General features: G+C 36.6%; 1 protein-coding gene across 9 annotated transcripts in view; it reads left to right on the forward strand.

Moving 5' to 3' along the window:
• Positions 1-14,148, forward strand: part of LOC117335034 (tumor necrosis factor alpha-induced protein 8-like) — a 129,829-nt gene that overhangs the window by 93,789 nt on the left and 21,892 nt on the right. The window contains exon 1 of one of the 9 annotated variants that reach the window (XM_033894940.1): positions 11,277-11,386. The exons of 7 other annotated variants lie outside the window; for them this stretch is intronic. The gene's annotated coding sequence lies outside the window, so the exon portion shown is untranslated. Of the gene's footprint in view, positions 1-11,276; positions 11,387-14,148 lie in introns of those variants that run through there. One more of the 9 variants, XM_033894943.1, reaches the window with a different exon arrangement.

The following is a 14,148-nucleotide window of genomic DNA, read 5'->3' on the forward strand; positions in this document are numbered from 1 at the left end:
CTAATTCCTCTGTTTATGTTACCGGTAAGTAAAAGTTTTTAGATCTTAATATATTTTGATGTTTTGGTACATAAAGGTCTGTAAACTTTTAAAATCACCAAAATAGTTTATTTATGGGATTGTTTTAATATCTGAACTCGATACAGGTGAATCAGACAGTTTGGATTGTGAAAAATTTTGATGATTTATACCCTATATCTTCTCACCTGATGTACACAGGTGTTACACAAACTGTGAGAAATATGCTGTGGTATGCAGTTGGCTGTCTGTCAAGTCAATGAAACTGCCAGGCAGTGTATTTGATATTTAATTCAGGTGATAGTAATAAGTTGGGAAGTACAAACCCAAAACATGAGGAGTTACCAATTACAACATGGAAGGTTTTTGTGCATCAATAATATCCAGACTTTGCAGGGAAATGACGGATTGTGTAATAAATATTATCATGTACCAAGCTTGAATTGTATCCCCGATGGTCTGTTACACATGTACATATCTTAAGTAGAATTCTGTTTATAAAGCATATTCAGATAAGGTTCCTCAGTACAGCATTGTCAAAATTGATAAAAACATTTAGAGCAAAAGTTCATTTTGATGGAATAAACTTTATTGGTCATGTGCTCTATATAGATATTGAAGAATGTGATTTGGTATCAGGAATGTAGTAACATGGAGTGGAGATAGCAGTGTGTATTGTCTATAGTGGTAACATGGAGAGGAGATAGCAGTGTGTATTGTCTATAGTGGTAACATGGAGAGGAGATAGTAGTGTGTATTGTCTATAGTGGTAACATGGAGAGGAGATAGCATTGTGTATTGTCTATAGTGGTAACATGGAGAGGAGATAGCAGTGTGTATTGTCTATAGTGGTAACATGGAGAGGAGATAGCAGTGTGTATTGTCTACAGTGGTAACATGGAGAGGAGATAGCAGTGTGTATTGTCTATAGTGGTAACATGGAGAGGAGATAGCAGTGTGTATTGTCTATAGTGGTAACATGGAGAGGAGATAGCAGTGTGTATTGTCTACAGTAGTAACAGGAATGTAGGAACATGGAGAGGAGATAGCAGTGTGTATTGTCTACAGTGGTAACATGGAGAGGAGATAGCAGTGTGTATTGTCTACAGTGGTAACATGGAGAGGAGATAGCGGTGTGTATTGTCTACAGTGGTAACATGGAGAGGAGATAGCGGTGTGTATTGTCTACAGTGGTAACATGGAGAGGAGATAGCAGTGTGTATTGTCTACAGTAATAACATGGAGAGGAGATAGCAGTGTGTATTGTCTACAGTGGTAACATGGAGAGGAGATAGCAGTGTGTATTGTCTACAGTGGTAACATGGAGAGGAGATAGCAGTGTGTATTGTCCACAGTGGTAACATGGAGAGGAGATAGCAGTGTGTATTGTCTACAGTGGTAACATGGAGAGGAGATAGCAGTGTGTATTGTCTACAGTGGTAACATGGAGAGGAGATAGCAGTGTGTATTGTCTACAGTGGTAACATGGAGAGGAGATAGCAGTGTGTATTGTCTACAGTGGTAACATGGAGAGGAGATAGCAGTGTGTATTGTCTACAGTGGTAACATGGAGAGGAGATAGCAGTGTGTATTGTCTATAGTGGTAACATGGAGAGGAGATAGCAGTGTGTATTGTCTATAGTGATAACATGGAGAGGAGATAGCAGTGTGTATTGTCTATAGTGGTAACATGGAGAGGAGATAGCAGTGTGTATTGTCTATAGTGGTAACATGGAGAGGAGATAGCAGTGTGTATTGTCTATAGTGGTAACATAGAGAGGAGATAGCAGTGTGTATTGTCTATAGTGATAACATGGAGAGGAGATAGCAGTGTGTATTGTCTATAGTGGTAACATAGAGAGGAGATAGCAGTGTGTATTGTCTACAGTGGTAACATGGAGAGGAGATAGCAGTGTGTATTGTCTATAGTGATAACATGGAGAGGAGATAGCAGTGTGTATTGTCTACAGTGGTAACATAGAGAGGAGATAGCAGTGTGTATTGTCTATAGTGATAACATGGAGAGGAGATAGCAGTGTGTATTGTCCACAGTGGTAACATGGAGAGGAGATAGCAGTGTGTATTGTCTAAAGTGGTAACATGGAGAGGAGATAGCAGTGTGTATTGTCCACAGTGGTAACATGGAGAGGAGATAGCAGTGTGTATTGTCTACAGTGGTAACATGGAGAGGAGATAGCAGTGTGTATTGTCCACAGTGGTAACATGGAGAGGAGATAGCAGTGTGTATTGTCTACAGTGGTAACATGGAGAGGAGATAGCAGTGTGTATTGTCCACAGTGGTAACATGGAGAGGAGATAGCAGTGTGTATTGTCTACAGTGGTAACATGGAGAGGAGATAGCAGTGTGTATTGTCTATAGTGATAACATGGAGAGGAGATAGCAGTGTGTATTGTCTACAGTGGTAACATGGAGAGGAGATAGCAGTGTGTATTGTCTATAGTGATAACATGGAGAGGAGATAGCAGTGTGTATTGTCTATAGTGGTAACATGGAGAGGAGATAGTAGTGTGTATTGTCCACAGTGGTAACAGGAATATCTTGTGATGTGTGTATTCAGGGCCAGTTTTTCTGCCTTAGTTATCCCTAAGATACATGTTCAGGGCCAGTTTTGTCTTAAGTTATTTCCACGACACATGTTCAGGGCCACTTTTGTCTGCCTTGTTAGTAATCCCAATGTTTCCTATGATACATGTTCAGGGCCAGTTTTGTCTGCCTAAGTTATCTCTATGATACATGTTCAGGGCCAGTTGTCTCAATCCTTGAGTCAGGCCTTTAGTGTCAAGCTTGACCAGCAGTGACTGCTCTGTAGTCTACTAGACCCTAGCTTTATGGCACTTATTGTCAGCTCTTTATTCTGGTGATAATGCATATCAAGTACATTTCTGTGAAGGACATTTACATTTATATTCATCTTTATTGATCTTCATCAATAGTCCATGTTTTGAATGCAGGTTCTTAATTTTAGAAATTTGACAGTTTTGATTTTTGTCTTGCCAAGCTTAAGCATTAGTATGGCCTTAACCGATTTAAAGATGGACAATTGCCAAACATAAACTTACAGATATGGTATGACGATATGATGTTTGGCACATTACTGCTTGTGATATCAAAGTGATAGATTTGTCTGTCGGGTTTAATATAATGGGGAGATAACTCAAATACCATGTCAGTCTGGCGGCATATTTACGATGGCTTCACTTTGTTCAGTACAAACTCAAACTTTACACTATATACTCTAAAATAATCTCATATCAGTGATACATAGTGTAAGATGTTACAGTTTGAAGACAACAGAACTTTATAGTCACTTACTGGAGATGAGGTTGACCTCTAAATCCAATATTTGGATTTATCGTTATATGTGAAGGTCGAATCCTCTTATGTATCCATGGATTTCTAACTGGAATAATGTCTCCACTTCCTCGAGAAAATGTTGAAAGTTCAGAAATTCAAGGTTAAGTGTCTGTTCGGTGTCTCAGTAAATAAAGGACAGTGATTGTTAAATTTTGATAAAAATCAAAGTAAGGGTATTGTTTGATGCTGAAAATATATTTGTTTCTATAATGTAGGTTTGTGATAAATCAGATATTTTAGTTTCTTTACGAATGAAATAAAGATTTTTTGAATTCTTGATAATTTTCATAAAAAGAAAGAAAAAAAAATTGAACAAAAATTCTTCCATGCCTTTGTTTGTCAAGTGTAAATTTAAGTTTCTTGTGGTCATTTGTAGGAGGTCAAAATAAAGCTGGTAAAGGGGCGTTCATGGTGCACCAACATATTTCTAGTTAAATGGGTATGTTGTTTAGTATGTCAACTATGCCACAATGACACTTGACCTTTAACCCAGACACCATCGTGCAGTTGACCTTTAACCCAGTCATCATGCACTTTGACCTTTAACCCAGACAGCGTTAATTAGTTGTGCACTTAGATCTTTAACCCAGGCAACCACTTTGGGATAATAAGGTCATTAACCTATATATTGATGTATATAACTAAACCATTAAGGGCATGGATTTGTCATCACACTGCTTCTGCATTCGTAGAATTATCTTCAGCTGTCTCACAATACACACGGCAACTGTCATGTCATGATTTTGATATGGTCATTGATAATTTCATATAAATCAACTTACATTTCAATGACCAGAATGTTTGTCATTTTTATCACTCAGGTATAATACTTAAAAAATGTAAATTTGGAATGATTTGTTTTCTATTATCGTGTTTCTAGGGTAGCCCTCTGATTGTATATGCCATCTGCCCATCACTCCTACAGCACAATACGTAATTGACGTGAAGAAAAATATGATTTATGTATTTATTCCGCACAATTTCATCACGAAACATAAAAAGGAAATTACACAGAAAAATGACAATGTATTTATTCTTATCTGACAATGTACAATGACTATAAATATGAATAAAACATGAATGTTTTTTAGAAAATGTTTGCTAGAATTACTTTACAATGTTTTGAACATGAACATCAGCCTGTAAGTATAGTCATCTTAACTATAATTTAACATACATTCAAGAACTTGTAATCTGCAATATTTTTGAAATAAGATTTTATCCATTAAAGTTTTAGTGTATAGAATCCAAAATATACTAAATGAGACAAACAACCTAAACCATTAACCTCATGATAATTAGAATGAAGTTTTAAGTTGGAAAATAATAATTAACAAGAAAAAAAGCAAACAGTGCTTTGCAAAATTTGTTTTTACAGTTAAAAAACAGTTAAAAATCAATGAAAGTGCTTATGTGTGGAAAGGAGACCTCTGATTAAAGCATAGCATGATTAAAGTATAGCATGATAAAAACTAGGACAGTTTATGAAGTTGGAAGGTTTCATCATGGGTCGGGATACTCCCATCCTCTATTATGGAGAAGGGGAAAACAAGTGCTGGTTACATTATTGATCTAGAGACGGAGCTTGTTTGATTAAAAGTTTTTTGAAATGGAGATGTTGTTCGTGCTCAAGTTACATGTGAATCAGACGCATTTCGCAAAATAGTCAATACTTTGAACACATTGACTTTTAAGTTGTGGACTTGGTAAAAATGGGATAAGCTATGTTAGCAGAGTTAGTGTTTGTCTAGTATAATGTTATTGACTACCTGATAGTTCTTATACATAATGTTGAGTGATTATCTTTCAAAGCCGGGTGGATTTCGGACAAAGATGTTTACTTTGGACAGGGGTTCACTTTTGTATAGGTATGTCACCTATATTGGTTTATCTGGTTACATTGGTGTATTTCTGGATCATTCTGGGCTACTGAATTACAGGTTGATCAATACCTGAAAATATGTTTTTGACTCTATGTTTTGTTAAAAAAGTCCACATGATTCTTTTATTCAGAGAAAGTATGGATTCTCTTCCATCTCATTATCCTTCTTATTTACTCTATCCCTCTTTTTCCTTTTATGGTTTTAGCAAAAATCCTTATTTTTTCTGTCTTCTTTTCCTTATTAGTTCCATCTTTCTATTTTTGTTTTGCTTTCTGCTCTATTTCTCCTTCCCTCATTCTTATCTGTCTCTTATTCCTTTAATTCCTCTTTCTCTCTTCTTTCCCTTCATTGAATAATTTCGAAATTTTATAAGGGTTACCACAGTAAATCATTTATGTCTGTATTTGAAATAGAATATTGCTGGCAGAAAATGTAACAGGTTGTCAGAGACACACAGGGGTTATACCATTGATTTGACCCAACGCTGTCTGTAAACAGTCAAATCTACTGGTTACCCATCACAAGTGCAGTAAATATCCTCAAATTCTGATCATCAAATGGCCATACAAACAATGTATGGTAAATGTCCTTAAATCCTGGTGACCAATGACCATAAGTAAAATAAGGTATGGTAAATATCCACAAAAATTCTGGTTTCCGTTAATAATTAAGTGTCAGTGTAGAGTTACAGATTGTCTTTAAAATAAGCCAAATAAGAAAGATTTTGTAACTTGCTGCATATCCAATCCACTTGGGGGACACATAATTTGTGTTTGGTACAACAGGTAATTTATAATTTGTTAAGTGGGCAGACATGGCATAATTAAAAGTGCAGTGTTTTACAATCTTTGCCTTCTGTGTTGACTAGGCTAGGATGGGTTCCCATTCCAACTACATCAGGAATGTTTGACCTCTGACCCTGACTAATGTATCTGATCTTGGCACTACATCATTAACCAATTAATGTTTTCCATACAGAGTCCATTTAACACTACACCAGCCATTGAGGATATGTTATTTTCTGGTCTACATGTTTCTCCCTTGTAGATTTAAGATGGTAGACCGACTGTCTGATAACGGGTCATGATATGGACATGCCGTACACATTGTGTCCCCAACATTATCACATGTACCTTCTATATATAGTAGCTGTCCAAAAATAATTTACATGCAAATTATATATAATGTATATCTGGAAAATATTGACACCTGAATGATAAACGGCTGACTTCTATATCAAGTTCCCTACTGCCTTACAGTGTCCTAATAGTATGATTTCTGCAAACTTCATGAAATATTAGCTGGCGTAGATTTCAGCAAATGATTGATGTCCAAATTAGATATCAAACTTTGCAGACATTATATCACTTGTCTCCATTCTCTCCTCCATTCTCTCCTCCTGAACTAACATTAAATATTGGTAGCTGTATAAGTTGCAGCAAATGTTTAAGAGGAATTAAATCAGGGTTTTAAATTGGGTCTGAGATTGGTATATTGTACATGTAATAACTGACTTTTTCTCCCTTTTATTAAGGGGTCTGTGGAATGCTTTTACATATAATATGGCTTTATTTTATTGTTTTGTTTTCAAACATGTGTTGTATTACCGAACAATGAGATTGTGCAACAATTCTAAAATTTACCAAGGCGTTTCTGTTAAGTAGTCGTGCTGTGAGTTGCTCAGAAGCCAACAGTGAAACAGGATTGTTATATATGTATAGCTTTTACAGGGCTTTTTCTTACTGGTTTGGGAAAGTGCCTTTTTGTCTCATTTTGGGAAGAAAATTGGAGAATTGGGAAAGATTTATTCAGGAGTAAACTGCAAATTATGGGAATTTGGCTTAAATATGATATAATTTCAATTGGGAATGGGGCCCATTAATGGCCCCAAAAAGCCCCCCAGAAAAAGCTCTGTTTAATGATGTTAGTACAAAAGGTTATTCCAAAATTCAAAGGCAAAATGATCAAATGAAAAACACATTTGTGAGTAGTGGGTATAGAGTAAAAGTGAAAACCACATGCACTTTGATAATTATATAGACATTTTGATGATTGACAGGTTGATATATAATAATTTGGTTGTTAGTGATATATATCATTACCATAGGGTTGTTTTATATGTTACATGGATAAAACATGTGAAAAGTGAAACTGTTCAAGGCTATATAAATCTGCCTGAATGTCAACTGCATCATAATCTGTATGAAGTTACCAATCACGGTACTAATCGGGATAACCACAAAATTGATTTAGATCCCGGCCGGTAATTACATGTGACAGTTCAAGGATTTTGGACCATTGTCTGAATTCCACTGGGAGAAAAAATCATTCTAAGAATTTACTGGGGTACATAAAACAGATTAGGGAGATTTAAGGGAACAATTTGATTTAAAATTAAAATTCATTGAGTTTAGGCATTGTTAATATGTTTAAAAGGCTGCTCTTTTTTGTTATTTACTTTTCATGACTATTTCCTCTTTTTGATTGAATTTCCATTTTGTAATTGTGAGAAGAGAGTTTTATTGTGGAAGATGGTTACTATGTATTTTGTTAGAGGTCATTAGCTCATTTAGATTTGTAATGAACATACTTCAGTGTAATTTATTCCTTACTGAAGGTTATTTCTCAGTTGATGACAATGGGGCCAAATTATCATGTTACAGTTATTGATGAATAATATGCTATTAAATTGTAATACTTGTATGTACATTTCAATACTTGGTAATGTTGGCTATTACTAGTGAAATTGCTGGTATATATAGCACAGGGGCATGTCACAAGTAAATTACTGGTACATGTATATCAGCACAGGGGCATGTCACAAGTAAATTACTGGTATATATAGCACAGGGGCATGTCACAAGTAAATTACTGGTATATCAGCACAGGGGCATGTTACAAGTGATATAACTGGTAAATTAGCACAGAGGCATACAGTTACAAATGAAACAAACTTGTTTCTCTTTCACAGTGAGAGAAAAGTATGTAAATGTAGTCCATTGTATTTCAACTTGTATTTTCTTCAGAGATAATTAAATAAGAGATGTTGTAGGTAGATGTTTGGTATTCTGTTGGGGAATGAGAGATGTTTTAGGTGGGTAGTTGGTATTCTGTATGGAGAATGAGAGATGTTTTAGGTGGGTAGTTGGTATTCTGTAGGGGAATGAGAGATGTTTTAGGTGGGTAGTTGGTATTCTGTAGGGGAGTGAGAGATGTTTTAGGAGGATATTGGTATTCTGTAGGGGAATAAGAGATGTTTAAGGTGGGTAGTTGTTATTCTATACCTGTACAGAAGCCAGTTGTATTGATCTCGTCCAATAAAATCTTGGAATTTCACCCACATTATTTTTCGTTTACATCTGTACAGTAAATCCTAATTCAGATTACACCTTAACAAAATTTATTGCTAAACGCTCGCAACATATGTCGTTTTGTGTAACATGTGGTTACACCACTAAACGTCCATTCTTACCAATGTTATAAGTGTATCTAACATGGACGGCTTGATCTAATTGCTCTCTAACACTGAACATACATTTAGAATCGGTACAAATGGTGGTGTTCGTTAATATCACAACTGCGTCAATGATTTTAAGTAATTGTCACCTTTTCCGGTTGGTTGTTTTATGCATTAATAGTTATAAATGTGGGAATTATCTGTCCTTCTGCCTCGATGGTTATGTCCTGGTTCACAAACAGCTATACCAGTGATGTAAAGTGCATTTTCTAGGTGGTTAACACTGTGTTTATGGTAAGTAGACATCTGCCTGTGTCAGTCCGGTAGCAGCAGTGTACAATGTTGGAGGTGAGATATGATGTCTGCCTATTTGATGTACTAATGTGTTTTGTGTGATAACGCTGTAACTGGCAATGGGAAACACCAGTATTTTTATAGATAGATAGATAGATCTTTATGGCTGGGTACATTATTTCTCCAGGGCCATATCTTTGATGTTTTAAATATAAAGTTGTAGACAAATCATTGTGATTATGTGTGATACAAGTGTGATCTCGAGATCTGGTTTGTCACATTTTATTGATAAGTCACAGATTAAATGACCAATATGGAAGATGGAAGGATAGTAACTTTTATATGCGTTTTTACCTTTAGAACAAATATTTGGTAATAAATGAAGTATATTTTTGAAAAAGAGATTGCAGTAACACCAACTAAACTCAATAGGTAGTTTTAAGGTCGTCTTAGAGATTATAAACTCAATAGATACTTTACGGAAGTCTTAGAGATTATAAACTCAATAGATACCTTCAGGTAGTCTTAGAGATTAAACTCACTAGGTAGCTTTAATGTTGTCTTAGAGACTTAACTCCCAGGTAGTTTTAAGATCGTCTTAGAGATTATAAACTCAATAGATACTTTAAGGTAGTCTTAGAGATTAAACTCACTAGGTAGCTTTAAGATAGTCACAGATATTAAACTCACTAGGTATCTTTAAGGAAGCCTTAGAGATTTAGACTCACTAGGTAGCTTTAAGGAAGCCTTAGAGATTTAGACTCACTAGGTAGCTTTAAGATAGTCTCAGAGACATAGACTCACCAGGTAGCTTTAAGATAGTCTTAGAGATTTAACTCACTAGGTATCTTTAAGGCAAGTCTTAGAAACATCCTAAGTTTAAATTCTGGTCTGCATGCCAATTATACAGTTCATTTCATGATGATAGTTTTGTTACCAGTAGGTAAAGTGTATTGTATACTTATTGAACACTTATACTTCAGTATTCACACTGACAATAGGTATAAATTACAAATTCAGAATTTTTTTTTGTGGCAATATATATTTCAGTTCTACTAACAAGGTATTTGTGGTAATGCAATAATCCCACCCCAGTTTTGAGCTTAAGTCTGTGTCCTAGACTGGGTTTGGTGGAAAAGTACCGTAAGATATGAAACCTTGTTATAATACATGCATGTATGATGTCTGTAAGTCCTATTTGGAAGGGCTGTATTTTTGTCATAAAGCCCTATAGTGCCAAAGCTTGTTAATACACACAGCCTTACCCTGTACAAATGATGGTCTTAAGTAGGTTCTAGAGATTTTGATATGTCAATCAGAGAGCACATGACTAAAATGTGTATGGTTTGTAAATGTATAATGAGGTTTGCAGCCTGTTCAATCGGAAGCCTATTTATAAACTTTTGTAAGTTTCCAAAGATAAATCAGATTGAAAAATTATTACCTCTCCGTATTTTGATAGTATATATTGTTATCGTCCATTGTTCAGACTTAACAACTTAAGCTTTATCTATAACAAGCGAAAAGGAAAGGCAATGATTTGATGCCTTTGACCATAAGTCTGAAAATTAGGACTACCATAATGGTGGCTGTGATATAAATATATTCCAGGGTAGAGATAAGAGGCTGATGTATTTACACCAACTTTAAATGATGTTCATTAAAAGGAAACAGGTTTGTTTATGGGCATGGCTTATCGTAAAATTGTAGTGGTGTATCGACTGTATCAACCCCGCTTTGTATGCGGACTGGATTTAACTTATCTTCACCAACAGCAATCTGCATCTTTTGTTATTATCGGTCTACATGTTAACCAGGCCTATTACCCATAAACGTCTTGGAACATACTATTAATTCCAAATACAACTTATCCACTTGATGATGTGATCGTATTAAAGGGTCCTATAACTTGATATGGAAGGGGGTCATTAGTGAATTTGATAAACTTCATGCTACTATGAGCAAGACTTGATATTAGGATGAGTAAGACTGGAGGAGAAAGTCCGATGGTGGTCGAGTAGTGGCTGGTTGAGTTAGTGACAACTTTGAGGATTGGTAGAATTACAAAGGCTGTGCTCAGATTTACAATGCTGTAGTTGACAGTGATACATGATGGATCGTAAAATCCCATGTTGATGTCATTGATGAGTGTGTGAATTAAATACCGTTGACAGGATACTGAGCCTTGTAGAGGTATGGCTGATACAGTTGTGCACCAGTCATTGGAGGGTTGACACACAGTTCTTCCTATGTGTTATAAAACATTTATACTTCAAAATATTGTATAATTGGTTTATAGTATATTTGTTCTATACTTACTCGGGAGCAGGATAATAAGCTGAAGGATCATTTGGTGTGGTAAGTGTTACTTTATACTTCATGTTGACATATCTTGGGGCTGTTAATATGTTACCAGCTAAGTCACATGATTATAATGTGGGATTACAGGGATAATTTATTTCCTCCTTAAACCGTGATGGCTGGACAGTCAAGGATATTCTGTTACCTTAAGACACTGACTGGGCAGCCAGGTATATTTTGGTCCCTTAAAATATTTACTGGACAGCCAGGGATATTTGGTCCCTTAAAACATTGACTGGACAGCAAGGGATATTTTGATTACTTAAAACATTGACTGGACAGCAAGGGATATTTTGGTTCCTTAAAACACTGACTGGACAGCAAGGGATATTTTGGTCCCTTAAAACATTGACTGGACAGCCAGGGATATTTTGGTTACTTAAATCACTGACTGGACAGCCTGGGATATTTTGGTTCCTTAAAACACTGACTGGACAGCCTGGGATATTTTGGTTCCTTAAAACACTGACTGGACAGCCTGGGATATTTTGGTTACTTAACTCACTGACTGGACAGCCAGGGATATTTTGGTCCCTTAAAACATTGACTGGACAGCCAGGGATATTTTGGTCCCTTAAAACACTGAGTGGACAGCCAGATATATTTTGGTCCCTTAAAACATTGACTGGACAGTCAGGGATATTTTGGTTCCTTAAAACATTGACTGGACAGCCTGGGATATTTTGGTCCCTTAAAACATTGACTGGACAGCCTGGGATATTTTGGTTCCTTAAAACACTGACTGGACAGCCAGGGATATTTTGGTTCCTTAAAACACTGACTGGACAGCAAGGGATATTTTGGTCCCTTAAAACATTGACTGGAAAGCCAGGGATATTTTGGTCCCTTAAAACACTGAGTGGACAGCCAGATATATTTTGGCCCCTTAAAACATTGACTGGACAGCCAGGGATATTTTGGTCCCTTAAAACACTGACTGGACAGCAAGGGATATTTTGGTCCCTTAAAACATTGACTGGACAGCCAGGGATATTTGGTCCCTTAAAACATTGACTGGACAGCCAGGGATATTTGGTCCCTTAAGACACTGACTGGACAGCCAGATATATTTTGGTTCCTTAAAACATTGACTTGTTCTGCTCCCTTAAATCACTGACTGGACAGCCTGGGATATTTTGGTTCCTTAAAACACTGACTGGACAGCCTGGGATATTTTGGTTCCTTAAAACACTGACTAGACAGCCTGGGATATTTTGGTCCCTTAAAACACTGACTGGACAGCCTGGGATATTTTGGTTCCTTAAAACACTGACTAGACAGCCTGGGATATTTTGGTTCCTTAAAACACTGACTGGACAGCCTGGGATATTTTGGTCCCTTAAAACACTGACTGGACAGCCTGGGATATTTTGGTCCCTAAAACACTGACTGGACAGCCTGGGATATTTTGGTTCCTTAAAACACTTGACTGGACAGCCTGGGATATTTTGGTCCCTAAAACACTGACTGGACAGCCTGGGATATTTTGGTCCCTAAAACACTGACTAGACAGCCTGGGATATTTTGGTTACTTAAAACACTGACTGGACAGCCTGGGATATTTTGGTTCCTTAAAACATTGACTGGACAGCCTGGGATATTTTGGTTCCTTAAATCACTGACTGGACAGCCTGGGATATTTTGGTCCCTAAAACACTGACTGGACAGCCTGGGATATTTTGGTCCCTTAAAACACTGACTGGACAGCCTGGGATATTTTGGTCCCTTAAAACACTGACTAGACAGTCAGGGATATTTTGGTTCCATAAAATATTTACTGGACAGTCAGGGATATTTTGGTCCCTTAAAACACTGACTGGACAGCCTGGGATATTTTGGTCCCTAAAACACTGACTGGACAGCCTGGGATATTTTGGTCCCTAAAACACTGGCTGGAGGCTATTCAGGGAGCCAATTGTACAAGAACCCTTCCCGGCTGAATCAATACAAATTCCAAAGCAAAAGTACATGTATATTTAAGTTTAGTTAATGATAATTATATACATAAGACCTTGGAAAAAACAGTATTATCACTGTCACATAATTTCATTAATAATTTAATCAAAGTTAAATAAAAAATAATAAATGACGGAAGCTAGTGTTGATTGGTCATAGACCTGTAGTGAAGGATTGTTTTGTACGCATTAAGTGTGTACTCCATGATTGACATTAGGCCTGTCCGCTAATGGTCCTCGGCAGGCGCTGGGTTTTGATGAGGGTACTTATAAGATTGGTTTGTACTTTAAATTTGCTTCTGACATCAGGGTTAGAATTACTACTACAAGACTTTCCTGCGTCATTACAGACTTTTTGTTTTCATCGGAGTACTGTATGAACGTATGATTAATAGGGAAAAAATGATTGTTTGAAAATAAGATGTAATACCTGTACATTTTAATGTCTGTAGAGAAGGTTGCTTAAAGACAAATATTGGACAATTATAGGTATGGTCCTCATTTCATGGGGTCTGCAAAATATGAAATGGACAGTGAACCTCATCTTACATGGTCCACATAAAGAGATTGTCACAGTGGTGACCTCATCTCACATGGTCCACATAAAGAGATTGTCACAGTGGTGACCTCATCTCACATGGTCCACATAAAGAGATAGTGACACAAAGCGGTGGACCTCATCTCACATGGTCCACATAAAGAGATTGTCACAGTGGTGAACCTGACATCTCACATGGTCCACATAAAGAGATTGTGACAGTGGGGACCTCATCTCACATGGTCCACATAAAGAGATAGTGACAC

Source organism: Pecten maximus, chromosome 9, assembly GCF_902652985.1.
Source record: "Pecten maximus chromosome 9, xPecMax1.1, whole genome shotgun sequence".
Lineage (NCBI taxonomy): Eukaryota > Metazoa > Mollusca > Bivalvia > Pectinida > Pectinidae > Pecten > Pecten maximus.